We start from the raw sequence: 23,671 nt of genomic DNA on the forward strand, positions 1-23,671 counted from the left end.
GCAAATAGTCAAGATGAAGAATCTCAATGCCTGGCAGCGTCCAGGTTGCAGATCCTGGAGGACACCAAGGCAAATGTGATCACCCTCAGGACCCGGCAGTGCAGGGGCCCTTGGGGGGGGGGGGTCAGCCTTTTCCAACACGAGTGCACACACAGTGTGCAGATTGTTCTCTGCTTCCACAGGCAGATTGCTTCATCCAAATGCAGGCAGAACAGAAGTGAGAGAGACAGAGCCAGTGTTAGAAGGTGGGTGTTTTAATAAGCAAATTCCTGCTTCAATAGCAGGGAAACTCAGGATCAGAAAGATCTTCGGACCAGCCTTCTGCCCTCCCCTCTATCCGTGACCCAGGTCAACCCACTGACTCCACTGGACAAATGTATGGAAGACCTACTACGTGGCAGGCACTGGGCTTGCTGCTGGGGATGAGATCTGAGGGAGATGGTCATGATCTCTGATATCAGGGAGCACAATGCCTGGGGTTGGAATATACAACTGAAAATTTACAGTGCAGTATACTATTATGGGATCCCTGAACTGGACAAAGAAATGCAACTGAGCAGATAGAATCTGCCTACCTCCAGGTGTGTTTGTCTACAGGGTTTCCCAAATTTCACCCCCAGCCTGCATTAGTTTCTTAGGGCGGCTGTAACACCGGCCGCCAAGTTGGGTGGCTTACAACAGACATTTACTCTTACATTTCTAGAGGCCGGAAGTCTGCAATCAAGGTTTTGGAAGGACCACATCTCCTCAGAAGTTTCTGGTAAGAATCTGTCTCTGCCTCTCCCCGCTTCTAGTGGATCCAGGTGTTTATTTACTTGTGCTGTCTTGCTCCAATCTCTGCCAAGATCTTCATGAGGCCCTATCTTCTGTGTGTCTATGTGTCCCCTCCTCTTCTATAAGGGACAAAAGTCATTGGATGTAGGGCCCAGGCTAATGAAGGATGACCTCATCTTAACGTAATTACATCTGTAAAGGACCAATTTCCAAATATGGTCACATTTTGAGGTCAAAAGGATCAAGATGTGTACATATCTTTGGGGGGATACAATTGGAGCCATTACCCAGTTTAAGACTTTTTCATATGTGTGCTTTTTGACCTTTTGTCATTGATCTTTTTCTATGGGTAGCCCTTTGGGCAATTTGCCTGGCTTGATGCTTGACCCTTTTGAAATACTGGAACTTGGCTCTCAATTACCTCTGTTTCTTTGGGCTTCTGGGTGCTCTGAGTGGGAGACTTCTCTCGCTCTCAATTGGTGTTAGTGGTTTAGGTGATGCCAATGTCCTGGGCAGGCTATTTTAGAGCCTGGGTGGAGACCAGCCACTAGCAAAGCTTCTTAAACAAAGCAAATAAGGGAAACTAACAAGCTCACGTGGGCTTGACAAAACACAATGGAAAGTGGTCTCTGAGGAAGGGAGCCTCATTGAAAATGTCCCCATTTTACCTAAAAGCCCATGACACAGAACGCCTTGTGAACTTTGGACTATTTTAAAATCTGCGTCATTATTTGGGGAGTTGAAGCTTTCCACTTGGTGGAAATGAAATCTACTAACAGCAACAAAATTTTCAAATGTTACCATGGTAATCCAAAGGAGAAAACAACAAGTTTGCCTGATGTACCAGGCTGTCTCCCGATTTTCTAGTACTAATTTCCACAAATCTTCTCAATTCCACAGCACAGGGATGTCCAAAGACTTTGAGATTTTAGCAAATGCCCAGGAGCTAACAATTCTATTTTCAGCTCCTGCCTTGGAATTGGTCCTGTGTAAGCCTAAAAGTAGAAATAAGCCTCTTTATCACTTTCAAAATAAACCCAATCACAGTGAGCATTGAACTGGAATCCATTGATTCATCGGAAGGGGCCACGTCACTGAGCACGCAGAATCACAGAATTCTCTCGTTCTTTCATTGTGCTATCCTTGCCTCCTATAAAGCAGAAGCATTTCCTATATCCAAAGCTACAGCCTCAATCCTAACTACACCCTTTAGGAATTCACCTATATCAAGAAGACATTTTTCTATGTATTTTCACTATATCGACTGGTCTTTCCCGGGAGATTCCTCTTATTAGATGCTAAGAGAATAAACATTTTCTCCATCTCATTATCCTGAGATTGAAAGCCATTATGGTTTTAAGTGTTTAATTTGCAAGCTTCAATTATTTTAGTTTGCAACCTATTATTACTGTCTTCCCTCCAACAAGTGTCTTTTCTGCTAAAAGGGAATGGGGCTTTAAAGACCTTTTTGGCATTTCCTAGTATTTTGATAATTTGGGAGTTAAATATTTAGAAAACAGGATTTCACCAGTCCCCTCTTCAAATAGCACTGTAATAGGAGTGAAAAGCAAAGAGGTATTTGACTTAAGTTTCTTTTTTTTTTTTTTTTTAATCTGAATTTGGAAAACTGACATCCCTCAGAGTGATGTTTATGGAAGTAAACAGGGTTTGTGGTTCTGCTGCAAGCTAGGCTTTATTTCCAGAGCAGAACACAGGTCAGGAAGCTCTGTTTGAGCATCCCAAGCCTCTTGCAGTATGATGGTTCTGTTATCAGAAGAAGGGTTAGTAGGTCTTTCTATAATGAGGCCATATGGCACACAAGTTGTTCTTAATATTGAGTGCACTTTAGGATCATTGAGTGGGGGCAGCTTTAAAGATACAGTGATATCCTAGCAGCACTGATGGAGATTCTGACTCCATTGGTTTGGGGTAGAATGGGTATTATTTTGAAACTCTCCAAGGGATTCTCATGGGCAGCTAAGGTTGAGAAACACTGGCATAGCATGGTCATGTGTTGCAAGCAATGGGAAGGTTTGAGGGATTTGGCAACACTGCATACATTCAGCATTTTTGAACCATTAATCTGACTAAGTGTGGGGGAGATGAGAAAGGAAATAGCAGAAGAGAGTATCCCTCACGTGGCTATATTTACTGGCTGTTGATTGTATGGGGGGCACCATGCTTGATGGAGGAGATGTATAGTAACCCAGACACATATCCTTCTGCCCTCACGAATCATCCATCCTGCCAGTGAGACAGAGAGTAACCAGTGATTGATTAAAATTATGACATGTGTCTGAAGGAGAAATTCAGAGTGCAGTGAGAACAAATAAAGAACTTAACTGCTTAATTGAGGTCAGGAAAGTCTACCCCTGGAGATGACTGTCACAAGACTCTCAAGTGGAGACCTTGGGGTCTTGCACGAACTCTGAAGATGGAGTGGAGTTGGGGAAGAAGTGGAAGATGTATTAGTTACATCCTGACCATTCACTGTGAGAGAGACACTGTGGGCAAGGGATGTACTTCCTCTTTGGTAAAATGAGGATAATTGTATGTGCTTTCAGGGATTGCTGTGAGACTAAAGAGAATGCTTGGCACACAGTGAAACTCAAAAGTGGTAAATATCTAGGCCTTTGTTGTGTGGGCCCATTTACTAAGCACCTACCCTGCCTCTGTCACAGAAATGGTAACTGCTGACCGAATACCTATCTGGTCCCCCTCATTTAGCCCCTTGCAAAGGAGCATGGGACTGGGTCTAGTCATAAGCAGAGGGATGTGTGCCATTTCTGAGTGGTTCGGCACTTCCTCCATGGTGAACATGAGACCACTTGTTGAGATGTTGGAGAATCCACCCGGGGCCTTGCATTCCCTATGTGGGACACAGTGTCACCCCCGCTGCCCCAAAGTCACTGCACAAATAGCTTGAACAACAACAACAAAAAAAACCCAAAAACCAAAAAAACCCTTATTTGTATAAGTCATCCTTCAGGAGTGGATCTCTTACCTCAGCAGAACCTAGGCTATCCTTGCTAGAAAGACCCAACACCAAGAATTTTTCACACACCATTATTTAAGATAATATAATACATGGCTTGAGAAAATAGGATTTTATGCCTAGTTTAAAGGTGCTAACAGTAAAGCCTAAGAAAATAACTCTTTGCTTGCTGTTGGTCTTCGTGCAATGAGCTCAGGTCAAACCCTGGGAAGAAGGGACACATTTCATGTAGTTAAGAGCAAACCGCTTAACATTTGATGATGAATTTAGTCTTAGCCAATGCACTTTTTGGTCCTTTGATAGAGTGACTTGCAGCCTCATTGCACCCCAGGCCCCCAGCTCAACACACATCCAAACATTTAACCACAGATGCAGTTTCCCCATCTCTTCCTTAGGAACGGGTCTGATGATGTCTGAGCACCGGACCACCGCATAGAGTGCTCAAGCCCTCTGCTTTTAGCCTTCTGTGCAGGGAGAGCTCTCTGCTTCACTTCTCTCTGGCTTCTTAATGGGCCATCCATGCGTCTCTTCTGTGTGCTTGTGATGGATGGCAGGGGTGGTACACGAAGGGAGCTTGTGGCTATGGTGCTCAACAGGCCATGGCTGCTTTCTTGGGAAAAATAAGGTCATAGATCTATGGTGCCAGCATGTCTCCATCCCCTCTGTCTCTGTCTTCAACCTCTGCCTTCCTCCCCTGCCCTGATGTCATCTCCCTCCCTCCTCTTTTCCCATTGGTCTGTCTGTGCTATTTGTGGTGGATACAGACATCTTCTGACCAGTATGAAGGTTCTTGTTTCTTCACTGGATGCAAAAATCTGCTACAATTGTATTTCTATCCAACTCCTTTTTACGTCTCCTGGGCATTATGAAACCAGCTTCGACATAAACATATGCTCAAATGATCGTGCTTTGATGAGCTTTTGACTATTCACATGTTTTTTTTTCTACCTATATAAATACTAGCATTTTCTAAGTAACTTCTATACCAAAAACCATATTATATAATATATGCCATATATCTATGCAAATGCATGCCCCCCCAAGGCCACTGTCTCTTAACTTGCATACAAATGATTAAACTTTTTATATTGAAATAATATCTTGCAGCCAGATTGTAAAAGAACATAGAGCTAGATGAGAGAGCTGGCTGGCTGGTGATTTTGGCTCAGTCACCAAGTGAGATGTAGTCATCCTTTTGTCCATTCATTCAGCCGCTACTGACTGAATGCCTACCACGTGTCAGATGTGGATTTCAGTTCTGGGGATATAGCAGTAAACGGAAAATGGGAAACATCCCTGCTTCAAGGGACTGTCACTCCCCGGTGGAGACAAACTATAAACCAGTGGTTCTCAAACTCTATTGAACATCCAAATTACCTGTAGACAATTGTTAAAAACACAGATGGCTGGATCCCACACCCAAACATTCTGATTCCTTAGGTCAAGATCAGGCCCAGGAATTTGCTTTTCTAACAAGATCCTAGGCTCCATGGACCACACTTGGAGAACAAGAGGTATGAAGAAATAAAAGGGCAAATGCGTTTCATAACACCTGTGATAAGCGCTCTGAAGAAAAAGAGCAGAAGGGAACAGAGAGCCTGATACACTGCAGTGGGTGCTGCTGTTTAGGTGGGACCATCAGAAGAGGCCAACCACTTGGCAGAGACCCGATGCAAGTATGAGAATGAAGCTTTGGGGTATCTCAGAAGAGCCAGGTGGCACGTGTGTAGACCTTGGCAAGCGTTCCCTGGCCTGGCTGTGGTCACCCCGCTTCTGTGCTGCTAGGATGCCACATGTATACCACAGAAGGCAGGGCCTATTCTCATTCTCTTTTTACAGATGAAGGAAGTGAGCAACGGAGAGATTACATAATTTGTCTAGGATTGCAGAGATAAGAGGTAGCAAAACCAGGATTTGAACCCACTTCTCATAGAGACTAGATGGACAGATGGATGGATTGGACAGAGGGATGAATGTTAAAATTGAGCCGAGTAGAGCTGTTAGCTGGCCTTGATATTTTAAGAGGATTTGTAACCCAGTTAGAACTGAATGGCTGGATTTCTCCAGAGAGAAGGAAGGAGGCCTTCAGGGGAGGAGTCCAGGTGAGAGAAGGGATGAGGGCACCAGTTCTAGAAGGTGCAGGCAAAGGGGCTTGCGTGGGCAGGTATAGGCTCCATCTATGGAAAAGCAGGACATGCCACTGGAAACTGGAGGGCAGGAGGAAACATATTCCACAAACCCCTTCCTCTCAAGGGATCCTGACAAGTTGCATTTTAATCTAATTAATATATTCAGGAAGTTGGACCATGAGGAATGTGATTATTTAATTGTTTTGTTCAAAGAGTATGAAGCAGGCTATTAGTCTGGGGTCATGACTCCAAGGTTCATTTCAGGTTATTACCTAGGAGGGTTTTGGAACAAGAGTGGCTGATTGATTCTTTCCCGCTGTTGCTCTCATTAATTTACAAAGATTCATTGTGTTGGTGCTAATTTGCAGAGTCTGGAATAAAATGTAAAACAGATTCAGACTGATAAGAATTGTTTTGTATCTGCTATTCTATCTTGTTCCTTCCCTTCCATTTTCCCTTCTAAAGATTTTCAGGTACATGAATTTCCAGTCTGATTATAATTAACTCTTTTTCCACATGACAAATATTGTCTCTAATAATTAAGCAGTGAGCAGGAAGTAGCTATTTGGCATTTCATTTCCAATGCAGCAAAAACTTGGCTTCTTTTATGCTCCCGATGACCCAGAGAAAGTCATCTAACCTCTGTTGCTCAGATTCCCCTGTTGGAAGATCTGGATAATAAAATGCAGATCTCAACACCTTACCCCTCCTCCTCCATTAGCATTTTTAAATGGCTCCCATGGCCTGCAGACAAGATATGAGCTTGATGTTGCAAACCCTTGAAGATTTGGCCTCAGCTTTGGAGTTTCATATTCTGGCACCATCCAGCAAGATTTTCTGTTCCATTCTATCAAACGATGTTCTGTGTTCACTCTATTCTTTCTCTGGAAAGTCTTCCCCTAACTTCGGATATTTGCCAAACTCTCTTTCTTCCTTTAACTTGTCACCACCCTTGTGAAGCTTTTCTGGCTGCCATAGGTGGATTACTCAACAGCTTACATGCTTTCTTGCTTCTTCCATTAACACTTACCACATTTTGTTGTAATTATTTGTCTAAGTGCGTATTTTATTGTAATTATTCGCACGCATGTGTATCAGTGTCTCTGTGTGTGTATAAATACATACATACATACCTGAGAATGTTCTTTCATTGCATAGTAGAGAAGAATCCAGGCTATTCTTTTTCATAGGTACTCCCTGGCCGCCCCCCACTACCGGTGGACAATAGGCTGGCCAGCCAGATCCTAGCCGTCACGGGCTGCAAAGAAAATTGCAGAATGAATGTGTTCTTCAGAGGGCTCAGCCTGGGTCTCATTGGTCTCAGATCATTGGCTGCACTTCAGCCCTTTACCTTTCACCCCAACAGTGTCAAAATTGAATCAAGATCTTTACATAAAATATGTGAACTTCCCTGGGTAAATAGTCCCAACACAGTGAGAAAAGCAGCCTGAACACACTTTTTGAGTCTCTGAGATGCTTTGCTTCTGTGATCACTAACTGCTATGAATTTCTTTAGTCAAAACTGTCCAGTTCCACAACTTGCCAGCCCTAAATACTCTCGGTAGCCTCTGGCTATGACAAACTGGTTTCTGATGAACATTTTTATGGAAAGTGGCCCGTCTCTCATTGCTGCAGTCTGGCCCTGGCTCTCCCATTGCCTCTATAGGGAGGTTAGCCGAGAAGGAGGTAGGGAGGGGCGAGGGGTCAAATCTGTTACTTTTTATAGAGGTGGAGTGAAAATAATTTCCTGTGAAAGCTGGGGACATTTTTTCATTAGTTTTGCTTCCTGCTCTGGGTCTTATATGTTGGGTGAATTTTTTTTCTCCTTTTAGAACTTCTATGGGCCAACTTCCTGTGCCTGAGGGTGCTGAGAGATAGAGTTTTATGAGTTTGGCCCACCTACACAGCCGTGAGTCTGGGGATAGCAAGGAATGAACAGATGAGAGCTGCCTAAGCCATCCTCGAATATTCTGGACGTGAGTTCAAAGGAGAAGCCTCAAAGAGGTGTTTTGGGAAGCAGCCAAGTGTAGAATTTTAGGATTCAGAACGACTCGTGGGGATGGTGGTGGTGGATATGTTCCAACTTCCTACCCATTGGGTTTCAATGTTAATCTTCCAAAAAATCATTTTCATACATTAGTGTATATCTGTTGGGAGCCAACTGTGTGTTGCACACTGCTGTAGGTGCTGCGTGGATCAGGCGTGGCCAGCAACAAAAGTCAAATAGACTTAAGCAGAAATGTATTGATTCATATAACTAAAGAATCAGGGTTTCTGCTTTAGGCAAGGCTATATCTAAGTGTTCAGTATCCTTAATGGCTTCAGGCAAGGCTGGATCTAGGTATTTAATACCTTTGCTAGCTTCAGGCAAGGCTGAATCCAGGGGTTTCACATCTTCAGGAATCCATTACTTTCCTCTGTAGCTCAGGATCAAATTCTTAGGTTAACTTTATTCTCATTCAGGCTTTTCCTACTCAGTAATCAGAGGGCTATAGGCAACCTCAGGCCCACATTCCTTCAGCTTCAAGCTCATTGAAACAAAGGCTTTCTCTTTCCTAGTACTTCCAGAAAAAGTCTCAGACCTGGTTCTTCTGGACCCAGAATGGATCTTATGTTCCATCCTCAACTAGTTGCTTCCTATGCCTGTCCCTGGAGGAGTAAGGGGATTATATCAGCTTTACATTCGTCACCCTACCTTAATCATCTGGCCTGAGAATGGGAGAGCCAAAGAAAACCAAGTTCTCAAAAACAAAAACAAAACAAAAACCAAGTTCTATTACCAGAAGAAAAAGGGAATAATATTGTGTAAGAAACAGCATAAAAACATACATCCACTGTAATACACGAAAAAATAGGGTTAATGGTATTAATTTGCACAAACTCTTAGACCCTTTAAGTTTTTCTTTAAATGACGCTCAAATCCAGGTTTAATGACATTGAGGCAGGTCCCTTCTTTGCCGTTCCACTGTTTCTATTCCTCCCTCAAACATTCAATACGCATTTCAGTTGTGTGACAGGCATACTTTTACAATGCCCACCCCCTAAAGATGCCCACCTCCTGGTGTTACCTTTATGTAATGTTTCAACTATGGATTGAACCCCATGACTTGCTTCTAACCAACAGAATGTGGCAAAGGTGATAGGAAGTCAGTTCTGTGATTTGATTATAAAAGAGAGTTACTTCATTTTGCTAGCTGATTCTTTACCTCTTATTGCCTTTGATGAAACAAGCTATTATGTTGGAGAGGCCTATATGGCAAGGAACTGAGGGCAACCTCCAGCTAACAACCTGCAAGGAATAGAAGCCTCAGTCTAATAGCTGGGAGGGAAATGAATGTTTAAAAAACTCCTGAGAGAGCTCTGGGGAACACATCCTTGATGGATTGCCCTGTGTGATGATTAACTTTATGTGTCAACTTGACTGGGCCATGGGGTACTCTGCTATTAAATCAAAGATTATTGTTGTTTGAGGGTATTTGGGGATGAGATTAACATTTAAATTGGTAGACTGAGTGAAGCAGATTACGCTTCATAATGGGGGTGAGCCTCATCCAATCAGCTGAAGGCCTGAATAGAACAAAAAGGCTAACCATCCCTCAGCAAGAAAGAATTCTTTCCTGCCTGGTTGCTTACACGTTGGGACAGATATTTTCTTCCTGCCTTCAGACTCAAACTGAAATGGTGCTTTCTGGATCATAAGCCTCCTGGTCTTCAGATGGGAAATACACCATTGGCTCTCCTGGTTCTTAGGCTTTTAGACTAAGACTAGAACTAACCTATTGGCTCTCCTGAATCTCTAGCTTATTGAGCCACCCTACAGGGCATGAGACGTGCCTGCTTTCAAAATCACATGAGCCAATTCCTTATGATAAATCACATTTACCCTATTGGTTCTATTTCTCTGGAGAAGAAGGACATATGTCCCTGAACAATATGTCCTGTGAACAGTTGCTTTCAGCAGAGATAACTTGGCCATGCATTACACAGAGAGTGATACAAGAGTGAATCAATCTGATGCCAAAGCTTGACCTGATTTCCTGGCAGCTTAGCAAGGGTTGAGAGAAGATGCCAGCATGACGGGGAGAACCACATGGAGGGGAGGAAGGGATGAGAATAACAGGTGCCATCAAACACATACATACTTATGCTTATTTAGATACTTCAGTCCCTCTATGAAGAAATCACATATAGCCCTTCCTTACCCTTTGAGAAAGCACATACATCTTATAAAATACAAAACCCTGAATGATTTTTTGGTGTGGATCATTTGGACACCATACTTGTTTGTTTGTTTTTTCAATGATGAAAGAGGAGAAGCACATCCTATTTTGCTGAATACTTGCCACAATCCCTTCCAAGAGAAACCCTTCAGAGTGGAACCCAAGAACAGGTGCACCAGGGAGGAAAGTGTGATCTCCACTCTAAATTCTTAGACACGATGCCCTTTTGCTCAGTGAGGTCAGAGATTTCTACTTAATATACTTCTGGAAGTATCACACTAGGGATAAATTCCATTCCATTTTTCATGTCACAAATATTTGACCAGAAAAGAAAAAAAAAAAGATTTAATCACAGAACAGCTAAAGTCAAATTCATAAATAATAATGTTTTAAAAGGTGAGTCGTTCTTATTCCACACAAATGGCAAATTCCTACATTATTCATATTTGAGTTGGTCTTGTCTGAATTCTTAAATTTTTCTCTGGGTGGGTACTGAGGTGGTGGTGGTAGTGGTATTTCTTGTTTTCAAAATTCATTTTGCTTAAAAAGTCAGTTGATTTCTCTGGGAATATGTGCAATGCAGAATTGCTGTATTTCAAAAGACCGACTCAGATAATGTCGGTTGAGTCACCCTATTTGCCTGCTAATGGTCATTAGGCATGCTGTGTAAACAAATTTGTACTTCTCACATGGAATTACTGGAAAAAGAGGAACAGGAATTCAGATTCCAGATCTGAGATGATAAACCTAAGAAAAGAAAAAAAAAACACATCGAAAATTCCTCAACTCAATAACTATAATTACTGGTCTAAATTCAACTTTTTAAATTTATAGACTCAGCGGCTTTTGTTGATTTTGGAGGGGGGGAGAGCACAAATGTTTAAACCACTAGAACAACTTGCATTCTCTTCATTCCAGACGACCTCATGTTAGCGAAAGAGAATAAGGAAGCCCCGAAATGTGTGTGGAAACCTGGGGAAAGGCAGCGAAGTGAGAGACCCGTGAAGTGAGTGGCCTGCTTCCTGATGCCTGAGATCACAGAAGAACTGAAAATGTGAAACCTGGGGCAAGTAAAGGAAGACGTGAGTTTTTTGCTGAATTTTCATATTTATTAGTGCTGTGGCATGGGCCTTGGTTTCTTCATGTGCTTAAAACATACAGGGGTACCTGGGTGGCTCAGTGGTTGAGCATCTGCCTTCCGCTCAGATCGTGATACCGGGGTCCTGGGATCGAGTCCTGCATCAGGCTCCCCGCAGGTAGCCTGCTTTCTCCATCTGCCTAGGTCTCTGCCTCTCTCTGTCTCTTGTGAATAAATAAATAAAACCTTAAAAAAAAAGAACATATATATTTATATATAAAAATATATATGCTTTAAAATTTTCATATTTTATATATCATATATATATGGGAAGACTTTCCATCTGTGCCACACCAACCTCACTACACGAATATAAATAAAATAAAAAATCATGAACTTGAATGTGTCTCAGAAACTTTAACTCTTAGGACATCACTGATGTTGAACATTTAAGAAAACCAATACAGGCAGGTGTGGTGCTGGGGGTATGACGACCTGGGTAGGGCTTGGAAGCAGGGAGAAGCCAGTTATGACAGGGGAACTTGAAGACAACAGAGCACGGATGTGACTCTCACAGTCCTGCTGGGACCAGGGCCGCCAAGTCACGCTGTGGGGCCAGCCAGGTGGGGACTGTGGAGAGCACATGAGCTTTTCAGAGGATGAGACAATTCCTCATTCCTAGCCTGTCACTACCATCCCAGAATCCCAACCAGAATTTTCAGCTCTTCCGGTTACTCATGAGAAGCTCTAAATATACTTTTTCATGTGATATAAAATGAACTCCCTGCAGGGAGCCTGCTTCTCCCTCTGCCTGTGTCTCTGCTTCTTTCTCTGTGTCTCTCACGAATAAATAAAAAAATCTTAAAAAAAAATTAAAAATAAAAGAGAGAGAGTTGAAAAGTACTAGTGGCTGAAAAAGAGAGATAAGAGTGAGCATGGATTACCTGTTCTGTAAAACATAGAACCACATAAATTGTAGAGATATATTTAAAAGATTGTGATGTATATAAAATTTAATCATTTATATCAATATTTATACCATATATTATATAAAAATATACCAATTTGGAATAAGTATTTTTTTTATGAATCTTCATTTAAAAATGTACACAAACTCTTTGTAAGTGTCTTCGGCATCAGTATCTTCATCATCTCTAAGGATGTTTCAGAGTCATTAACACTCTCTTACAGAGCCTACCATCTTCTCTAAATTGAGATGTAGCATAAAACTTCTTGACTCTGCAAAGCATGCTGTTCTTAGATACTTTCCACTAAGGCAAAAAATATCCAGCCATACAACATCCAGGGAATTGTTCATTTACTCTATAGATAATACATTTAGATCTTCACAAGATAATCGTTTTCTGTACTTTCTTCTAAGTGATCTTTAGAAAGTGTACTGTGAAAATTAATAAAAAGAAACCTTACTAAAGTACACTTTGGATCCTAGAAGTGGAGGGTGATAGAGAGAGCCCTACCACTCAGTGTCAATGATAGGAAGAATTGTCAATTACAGACACCTAGGAAGAATCTCAACAGGAAAGAATCATCAATTATGGGCCCCAACAAGGAAAGCTATATATCATATCTCCTACAAGAAATCAACTATATCTACAATTCAGCCAATGAGAAATTGTCATCACCCTGAACGCTTGCTTCTCTCCAATGGACTTTTGTTCAAACAACCCCTCCCCACTTCTTTTCCCTTCTCCATAAAATGTTCCTCTCCTTTTTTTGTTGGATATGCCTATGGTTTTTGCTGTAGCTCGTTTATCCTAGACAGTAATTCTTCACTGTTCCTGAATAAACCCATTTCTGCTGGTAAAATAATTGGCATTTTTATTTTTAAGGTAAACAGTACTTAAATCATTCAATACTTAAAATTGTAAAATGTTATCACCTGGACTATTACCTGCTTTAAAAAAAAACTGATTAGGTGGATTCCGCCTAATGATATTTTCTAATTAGTAATATCTTGTGCAAAATAAAGTATTTGAGAAAGAATACCATAAGGTGACTTACATCTTTACAAGGGATATGTACATATACTTGCGAGGGGGCAACAATATAAGGAGAAATCCTTGTATTCAGACAGATATAGTTTAGGCAACTGACATAGTGTTTTAAAATGTTTCCTTGTTTGTTAACTGTTAAACACTTAGAAAATAATTCTATAAGATGAGTTCAGTTCTTCACCAGTCTCTTTAAGTGACTTTAAAATGCACCCTGTCTTTGAGGGGGTAGGGCAGGTACCCTCCAGGCATTGTTAAGTAAAATAACTTGATTTTGGAAAAACAAATTTTGATAGTTTTAGTGTGAAAATTGGGCAGGCTGAGGATGCAATCTCTGTTTTGAGATTTTCTCCTACATAGCGTACCACACCTAACCGGAGAAAAATTTTTAAATAGCCACAGTTGCTGTGGATATGCACAGTTAGTGTTTGAAGGGAAGTCAATTTAGTCAAGTAGGGCTAATTTCCATTATTTTCTTAGGTCCTTCCAACATAGCAGGTGGCAATGTACACCCAAAACTTTCTCCCTCTAAACTGTCTTTCCCAATATATTTTTCTTTCCTTTCCTAGATATACCTTTTGCTCTATCTTAACTTAGCTTGTTCTCCATAAAAATGTATTCTTGCCTGCTTCCAGGTACTCTTCTTCCCCAGCTTTACTGAGGGACAAATGACAAAAATTGTATATATTTTAAAAAGATGTGGTATATATACACACAATGGAATATTATTCAATGATAAAAAGGAATGAAATCTTGCCATAGCAACATGGATGGACCTTAGACTGTAGTGAAATAAGACAGAGAAAGACAAATACTATAGGATTTCACTTATATGTGGAAACTAAAAAGAAGGCAGGGGGGAACAAATAAAAAAAAACAAATAGACTCACCAATACAGAGAATAAATTGGTGGTTGCCACTTTGTTGGGGAAGGAGGTGGGGGGATGGGAAAACCAGATGAAGGGGAGAAGAGGTACCAACTTCCAGCTGTAAAACAAGTAACCCAAGGGGATGTAAAACACAGCATAGGGAATGTAGTCAGTAATAGGTAATAGGTTTGTGTGGCGACAGATGGTGACCACTTACAATGCTGTGTGTTGTTGTAATGTGTATAGCTGTTGAGTCACATCTGAAACTAATAGAATATTGTATGTCAAGTCTACTTCGACTAAAATTAAAAAACAAATGATATGAAAACAAAGCATGCAATGGGAGAGTCTGATACACCTGTACAATGTGAAATAATTAGCCCAGTCAAGCTAATTAATATATCCATCACCTCACATAGTTATTTGTGTGTGTGTGTGTGTGTGTGTTGTGAGAACACTTACGATCTACTCTCTTAGTAAATTTCAAGTACATAGCACATAGTACAGTATTATTAACTACAGTCACCATGTTGCACATTAGATCTGCAGAACGTATTCATCCTGCATAAATGAAACATCTCACTTCCCTTACCACCATCCCCACCTCAAGCTTCTGGCAACCACCATTCTACTCTCTGCTTTTATGAATTTGACCTTCTTAGGTTCTACATATAAATGAGATCATGCAGTATTTGTTTTTCTGGGTCTGGCTTATTTCACTTAGCATAATGTCCTCCAGGTTGTTCCAAATGGCAGCATTTCCTTCTTTTTTAAAGGCTGAATAATATATATGCATTTTTATATATCATATTTTCTTTATTCATCTGTCAACAGACACTTAGGTTGTTTCCATATTTTGGCTATTGTGAATAATGCTGCAATGAACACGGGAATGCAGATATCTCTCTGAGGCACTGATTTCATTTCCTTTGGATATACACTCAGAGGTGGGATCGCCCTGGCTATGGCACAATGGATAGTTCCAGAGACCACTAACCCCAGGTTGTTCTTAATGCGCTTCCTTCATCTATAATAAACACACATATATCCCTTGAATCACTCTCCATAGAGCACCGAGTAGTTAAAATCTACTTGTGTCTCTATTTATACATAAGTATCTCAACACATTACATTATGCTCATAATATAGACTTAATTTATTCGTGCTCTCAACCAGAGTTAGTTGGGGCAGTGAGCTGTGGTGAGCCACGTTGCAAATGGTATCAGCCAATGGTCCTCTACCAAATTAACATGCATCGAAGATTCTTCTGCAGTGTGTGACACATGTGGTTCACTCTGTTGTGAGATTTCTTTTCTCCACTTACATTATATTCTGTGGAATGTTTTAAGATATGATGGCTGACAAAAATAGGTAGAAGATTGATATGTTAGATGGGCTAGATGTGATGGAGGAAACAGAGGGAAAAGATCAGAAGGAAGTCAAAAATCAGTGGAAGTCCTTTGCCAAGAAGACAGGCAAAGGACTCACTAACGGCGTTATAGAAGAATTATACAACAGTTGTCTTACCAGTACTTAGCGGAAACATCAGCGAGAGGTATACTTCAGGAGACTTCAAGGAATCGAAGGGGAGGATTTCTGATGTAGAGTACTAGGACCCCTTAACTGTCATCCTCTAGAATATACCCAATCTCTCCTAGACTCTTCAAATGGGTCATATGTTCATTTGTTGAATAACTGACCTGATAACAAATTAATGACTGGACTATCAATGAATGAAAAATTAATGAGACCAGTAGGTGGTCACTAAAGATCACGACTCTACATTCGGTGTTCACTGGTTGCTGCTTGTGTGTAGGACTTTTAGGTCCTGATGTGAGGCCGTCTGATAAAATCTTTAATAAAGTAGAAGCAATATTAGATTCTACTTCATTCTCATCTGTTCATCGTGCTGAGTACAAACCCAGCTTCTTGGCTTCATTGCTTTGAAGGTCAGACCTGAAAGCATTTACTTCCATGTGTTCTTTGAACCACTAATTCTTAGGAGGCAGTTCCCAAAGGCTGGTTTCTCAATCCCTGCCATTCATCTTGTATTAGGGAGGAAGTTCGTTTTTGGTAGAGCAAAGAACAAAATCCAGGCTGATATGAAAGAGGTGGAGAAGAGATTATTCTCTAATGTAACTGGATAGCTGTAAAATTTTGCAGACAGGGTTCCACATATTGTTCGCAGGACTTATCATTCTTTATATGTTGGCTACCTATCAGATGGGCTACTTCCATTTGGTGGGAAGTGGTTCAACAAGGTCCATGATCCAGAATGAAGACGACCTCTCGTAGAATGGGTCAGATCATTGTAGGGGGATTGACTGGTCGCCTGCCCTTCCCAGGACAAATTAGTGAGGCCAGGTAGATGTCACATCCTGATTGGTCAACCTGAATCCTGTGTGTCCATCTCTGTAGATTGGGAATAGGACAGTTAATTGTGAGCCCCTCTTGGATATCTTCAAGAAGGGAAAGATGGTTGGCCAAAGAGAAGGTGAATAATATAGAATTAGTATAGATGCCTCTCTAATTATGTACCTTCTAGGGTCCAAAAGAAGGATTAAATACACATTTGCTCATACTCTTTGCTGTAATTTGATTCCTTTTCACCAAAATTTACTTATAAAAAAAAAGAATCTCTCAATCTTTCACTAGTCTAGTAAGATTTCTCCATGAAACTTCCAGTATGGAATGAATCACTCCTTCCTCTGAAATCCTATAGTACTTATTATCTAAATCACATTTTCAATTCAAACCAATTCACCAAACATTGCTTGTATTTATATATAAGACATTCCCTAGGGAAAAACACAGATGAAAGGGTCTTTGCTGTTAAGATGTTTTAAATATAATTGGTGAGATCAACATTCACATGGCCTACTAAAGATGACACTATCTTCACAAAATAGGCTCTCAAAGACATCATGTATTTTCCCATCTTTGTCTTGTTTTTCTTCTGTCTGCAATGCCCAGTCCCTACTTTTTTTTTTCAGCTAGAGCCCAGGTATTATTTTCTCTGAAAAACTAGAAAGAATTTATCTTCTGCTAATAAGCTTCCTCTGTAAAAAGCACTAGACTTGCAATAGTTGGTTATTTGTATGTGTGTGTCCTTTGCCTCACTGAAGGACAAAAGGGTGTATTTAATCCTCCTTTCTCGGCATATAGTATATCACTTGGCACAGAGTAAGCCCTCAGTAAATGGAGAATAAACATATCTCTTGGCTCTTGTGTGAGAATTTCAGGTCCTTTAGGAGCTAAGAGTGTGGAAGACAGTGTGCTATAGGGGAAATCACAAAAACTTCATAATCTCAGATGCTATTGTACTCTTAACAAGAACCTTTTACAATAGTATTAGAATTCCCATTTTAGGGGCACCTGGATGGCTCAGGTGGTTAAACATCTACCTTCGGCTCAGGTCATGATCTCAGGGTCCTGGGATCGAGGCCTATGTCAGGCTCCCTGATCAGTGAGGATCCTGCTTCTCTCTTTCCTTCTGCCTGCCACTCCCCCTGCTTGTGCTATCAAATACATAAAATCTTTTAAAAAATTTATTTTAGAATTCCCATTTTAGAGACATAAAAGGTGAGGCACAGAAGTGAATTGATTTGCTCAAAGCCCTGGCGCTTATAAGTGACAGAGCTATGATTTGAACCAGGCAGTCCAGCTCCAGACTGCCAGGCTCTTCACCATCTTAAACTGCCTGTCAAGGAAAATGCTGTATTTTGAAAGTGCATACTCTGTTCCTAGGGTTTGACAACTACTACTTCATTTTACGTCCCATTTTCTTCTGACCTTAGTTCCCTTCCTGCCTAAAATGAGCAGAAATTCAGAAGCCAGTGCTAATGGAAGTGCTGACATCTTGCAAAGATCATATTCTTCCTCAAGAAAGAAAGAAAAAAAAAAAGAAAGAAAGATGAAGAAAGGCCGTGGTTGGAAAGCTTGTCGGTAACTTTTCTTAAACACTAGAATCTAATTCTCTTGGTATACTTTACCTCATTCTGGAGATACCATTTCCATTTGACCGCATGTGAATTTCACTAGGATACCAACATTCAAATGAGAGCATAGCCCAGAGACATTCACTTACACAGAAAATAGGCAGAAATCAGCAAATGCCAAGTGATGTAGTCAGAGGTCTCTGGCACTGACCCCCATGGAGCTTTCATCTGCTGGAAGCATGTCACTCATCATGGCATTTTGTGGGGAACCACAGCTAAAAGGCCCAGGCACATTCCCATAAAATGGTTATCAGATGTGAGTCTGCAATTTCTCAAAGAGCACCCTGTGGTTTCAAATTAGCAGTTCACCACAGAGCTAGAGACAACTCCAGGGGCCTCCTTCTCTAGTTCTCTTCAGAAAAGGGAAATTAGTCAAACCCAACTGTGGAGATAAGTAGTTTATTCCCTGTGATCATCAGCTACATTGACTTACCAGAAGTACTGAGCTGGAAATGAAGATAACACAACTTTGTACACAAGGGGACCATACAGTTATGGGACAGTCTTTAGCTCCCAGTGACATTTGTGATCTTAAAAAAAAATAATCATGGAGCAGGAGGATGCCTAGGACACTAACAGCCATGCTTTGCCCTCATTTACAAACGAGGATATGTAGACTAAGCAAGGTGACATGGTTTTCCTAAGATGTCAAAGACCCTGTGAAGAAGCTGAGTATCAAACATGGCCCTCCTAATCTTAATCCATTGTTTCTTCTACAAATAATAGATGTTTGGAGCCTTAAAACCACTTTTCCCCTAAGCTACATGACCCAGGAGAACAGTAAGAATGTTCTTTATCCTCTCAGAGCTTAGGTTACTGAATTAAATAATGTATGTGATAGGATGTATAGTGAGTAGCTGGTGGGTAGAGGGGCTGCGATTTAAACAGAAGCATTAGGGAAATCCTCCTGGAGATTGACATTTAAAAGAGAACATGTGGAGTCATCAACATGGATCACAGGAAGAAGACAATTTCAGGAAGAGAAAACAACAGAATGAAATGCCCTATAAAGAGAGGAGGAAGATTCCGGACATATTTTAGAAGAAACTAGATGTCAATGAGATCTCAATGAATGAGGCCAGAAAGAGTGATACGAAATGAGATCAGAGAGAGGGGAGTAGACTGATTCTTACTCTGCATAAGGTAGATTATGACCTGATTTAGAATTTGACAGGACAGGTGTTTGGGAAACAGTGGGTTTGAGGAAAAACTTGAACTGGAAACTGAATATAAATAAATAAAAACTCTGAATAAATTTTGCTGGGAAAGAAAGAAGAGAAATGGGGTGGCAGATGAAGGCTGAAGTGGGGTCCAGAGAGGAATTTCTCATTCACACCTAAGACATTTATATTGTTAAATCTCCTCCAAGATGAGGACTTTGAAGCTTTGGAAACAGACAATTAAACAAAAGCAAAACAAAACAAACATGCTCCAAATCATAGAGCCATGAGGCAACGCTATCCGTATTTGATGAGGTCGGCCTACCTCCCCACACATTTGAAATACTGGGACCGTGATTAAACAATAAGCTCCTGAAGTTCCCAAACCTTTGAACGTACATTGTGATGATGCAGACCTTAGAGAACTGAGAACCAAATGCTTACCACGAACTCCATAAGGATGTGCACCAGAATCCTTCCAAAGGCAGTAGTTTGAGAGAAGTAGTGCACCTAGCCAAACACATGGGTTTTATGAAAGTTCCTGATGAACATTTTGGAATAAATATTAACTCAGAGGCGATGCCTGTGACAATGTTTTGTAAGCTGTGACGTACAATTTTTGCTGTGCTCATTTTTAGTTTTGTAACTCCCTCTTTGACCTCCTGCTAGAAAAAGAATGTAGAGAGAAAACACTTTCCTAAGCTTACTCTCCTCCAGGATCTCAGGCAGAGTCACCGCTTTCAGGATAGATGTTTAACTCGTAAACAATAATGTCAAGAGTTCATAAATGGGAGGATGTTACAGTGGGCACATTCTCCACGTGCTTCAAAAGGAAGTGTAGTGAAATTGCCGTTGGCCTATTGAAATTGCTGTTTTCCGCTTAGAGAATTAAGTTCATCCTACAGCTCCTGGATGAATGCTAGTGCATTCTTCTAACCAAAGGAACTTTGCATTAGAGTAGGCAGCTGTTTGCACCTCTCCAGCTGCACCTCCTCAACAAACTCAGTTGATATTCATGTAGAATACAAGCTCTGATTTGGGGATAATTGCTAGATTAGCTAATGACAGAGGTCCCTCCTTCCTGCTTCTATTACCCCTTGAATAGCTATTCTGATTGTTAAATCCATTTTTATTCTAAACAGAAGAACAAATTCTAGCAATTAGTGAACATTTTACAGTTCTTGACCTGTTTATAAGAGAATGTTTCTGTTGTACATATTATATGAAAAGCCAATAAGTAGAGCATGCTTCATTAATTGCAGCTGCTTTTATGGGTGCCAACTTTTTTTTTTTTTAATACCACATGCACTAACATAAAATGCAGTAGCACAGAAGTCAAAATAAAAAAAAAGTTTATTATTTACAGCCAGAGTTGAATAACTAATGAAAATTCTAAAATTTGGCAAAATACTTTTGAAGAAAAAAATATTTAACTTCAGCCATTGCTTAAAGAGACAATAGAGTTTTGCAACTATGGCCACATTGTATCAAGTCAATCTTTTAATTATGCCTTTGGAAATGTTATATTGTTAAGTAAAATGCCAAGGTATCATTCATTCCACTAGTTACACATGTTAGTACGGGTATGGAGATGATTTACAGACTACAGAATTCCTTTATTTTAAGTAAATAGTTCAATGATTTTGAGCAAATACAGCTCTACAGTCATCACCCATATCTGGTTTTAGAACATTTTCATCAACCTCATTTCCCTTTGCAGTAAATCTCTACTCTCACCCTTAGTCCCAAGTAATCACCAATAGATTGTCTCTATATCTGCCTTTTCTAGAAATTCAATATGCAGTCTTTTATGTCTGGATTCTTTCACCTAGAAAAAACGTCTGTGAGGTTCATCCATATAATGACATGTATCAGGACTTTAATCCTTTTTATTGTCAAAAAAAAGTATCCTATTGTATGGATATGCATTTTTAAAAGTAATCTCTACACCCAACGTGGGGCTTGAACTCATGATCCTCTGAGATCAACAGTGGCATGCTCTACCTTCTGAGCCAGCCAGATAGCTCTGGATATGCATTTTTAAAACTTATTCACCAATTAGTAGGCATCTGGATTTTTTTCACTTTTTGCCTACTGAGGAGTGCTGCTATGAATAGTGTGACTTACTCTGGCCAAATGTAGGTCCCTATAAATGTAGGTGATCAGAAGGACTTCCTGCTCTTGATTTTGTGCTTATCCCCATGACTTGCTTTGGCCAATGGGATATTCACAAATGAGATGTAAACAGAAATGTGCTTGCATGGTTAGGTTTCTCTCTTGCACCTCCCTCATCACCATGAAGAGAGTTTTCCAGATAGCTGGTACCTCTTCAGCCTGGGCCCAAGCATGAAAAAATGTGGGAAAGACCTAAGTTCAAACCACAGTGGACAGTCAAGCCCAGACTCACCAACATCCTTGTTTCGTACTATTGTCATTCTTCTAGCCACTGGGACATGTTTTCAGCCACTCAAACTCACCATATAGGTTCTCCTTCTACCTGGAAGATTGTCCCCCCACCCCACTATTGCCTAACTAATCTCTGCCAAACCTTCATATTTCAGTTTAAATATCTTTGCCTCAGAGAAGCTATACACACTTTTGCTCAGAAACAAACTGTCCCCAAACCTACTGCTTAAAACAACTACTTTATTCTCAGGAAACTGGGTAATATGGGCTAGGCTGTTTTTTTGGCTTGGCCCTAGGATCACTGGATGATCAATTGGAGATTGATAGTTCAAGATTCAGTGATCTGGGGTATGTATCAACTGGACCATACATACAAGCTAGGCAATCGGCTAGCTTGGGTTTCTTCACATGCTTAGAGTCCCCAGCGGCAAGATAGAGCAAATCTCAATGTATAAGGTGATTGCCTGCATCTTATCTTCCCATGTTTCATTAGTGAAAACAAGTCAAATGGTCAGTGTGGGAAGGGGACCACCCAAGGGCATGCATACCAAGAGTCATAGTGAACAAGGGGCTTACCACAGTTTCCCCTCTGGCCCCAGTGACTCATGCCCCTCTAACCTGCAGAAATATTAACCTCCTCAGAAGAGTCCCAACAGATCATTCAATCATGGCATTAGTTTCATAGCTCCTATCTTATAATCTGTGTTAGATCCCAACACAGGTGAAGCTCCACGAGTGGAGCTCCCTAACTGTGATTCTCATTGATACAAAGACATAGGAACTAAAAGGGCAAGTTTTTCTACCCCCAAATACCTATCATACAGCGGTGATATAGGAAGAAAAAAAACGGTAATAGATGCTTCCATTCAAAAAAGGGAAGGGATGAGGAGCAAAAGAATTGGCACTGGTTTGCAGAAATCATAATGGTGGCACCTGGGTGGCTCAGTCAGTTAAGCATCTGCCTTTGGCTCAGGTCATGATCCCAGGGTCCTGGGCTTGAGCCTTGTGGCTGGCTCCCTGCTTGGTGAGGAGTCTGCTTCTCCCTCTCCTGCTACTCCTCCCCCTGTTTGTGCTCTCTCAAAGAAATAAAATACAATATTTAAAAAAATCATAACATATAACCAAGTATAAGTCATCAGGCCCTGTTCTGGTTACGCTCACTGAGGTTGGCTCCTTAGACTGGTATCCCCCCATGTTCTTTTTCCACACTCAATATTCTGATCTCTAACCTCAGAGAATGCTTCTTGCCTTAAAAAAAAAAAAATCATACTTGAGAGGTTTTCTCAAACTCCTTCTTATTCAAAGGAAAATAGGGGTTCAGAAGAACCTCCTCATTTCCTTTAATCTTAGATTGTATAACTCCCTTAAAGCCTTTTTGGGCTTGTTATGTATCACATTACATTCAGTTTCTTGGTCAAAATCCACATTCATAATTCCTTTTTGAGATCGGCTTCTCACACCAGACTTTCTAAGGCTGTTTTATAATAATAAAATAATTAATATATTATTATTAATAATTCTGAAAAACAGCTTTGTCTAGCTGAGAGGCTCTATTAAGTATCACTTTCAGTCTTTTTGAGATATTAAGGAAAAAATTGTATAGCCACACCCTTGATTTGATCTTTAATCTGAGGCTGTTTCTTACTAAAAAAAAAAAAAAAAAAAAAAAAAGGTGTACAGGGCCACCTGGGTGGCTTCATCAGTTAAGTGTCCCACTCTTGATCTTGGTTCAGGTCATGATCCCAGGGTTCTGGGATGGAGCCCTGCATCAGGCTCCCCGCTCAGCAGGGGGTCTGCTCGTCTCCTTCTCCCTCAGCCCCTCCCCGCTGCTCACTCGCTCTCTCTCAAATCAATCGATCAATCTTAAAAAAATAAATAAATAAAAGGGTGTGAAATAGTTTCATTTTCCAACTTGGAAAGTCTTGGTTACATTCCAGTCCCTCAAAATCCCGGTTTACGAAGAGCGTAGATCTTTCCCTCTCCTCTCCCTTCCTGGACCTCACCAGCAGCGACAAGAAGCAGCCAATCAA

General features: G+C 40.7%; 1 long non-coding RNA gene across 1 annotated transcript in view; it reads left to right on the forward strand.

Annotated features, from left to right (window-relative positions):
• The first annotated feature begins 246 nt into the window (after window positions 1-246).
• LOC140595043 (uncharacterized) overlaps window positions 247-23,671 on the forward strand; it is a 29,672-nt gene continuing 6,247 nt past the window's right edge. Inside the window, exons 1-2 of the long non-coding RNA XR_011996440.1 lie at window positions 247-760; window positions 11,037-11,200. This is a non-coding gene — a long non-coding RNA (uncharacterized lncRNA). The remainder of the gene's footprint in view (window positions 761-11,036; window positions 11,201-23,671) is intronic.

Source organism: Vulpes vulpes, chromosome 13 (assembly GCF_048418805.1).
Source record: "Vulpes vulpes isolate BD-2025 chromosome 13, VulVul3, whole genome shotgun sequence".
NCBI lineage: Eukaryota > Metazoa > Chordata > Mammalia > Carnivora > Canidae > Vulpes > Vulpes vulpes.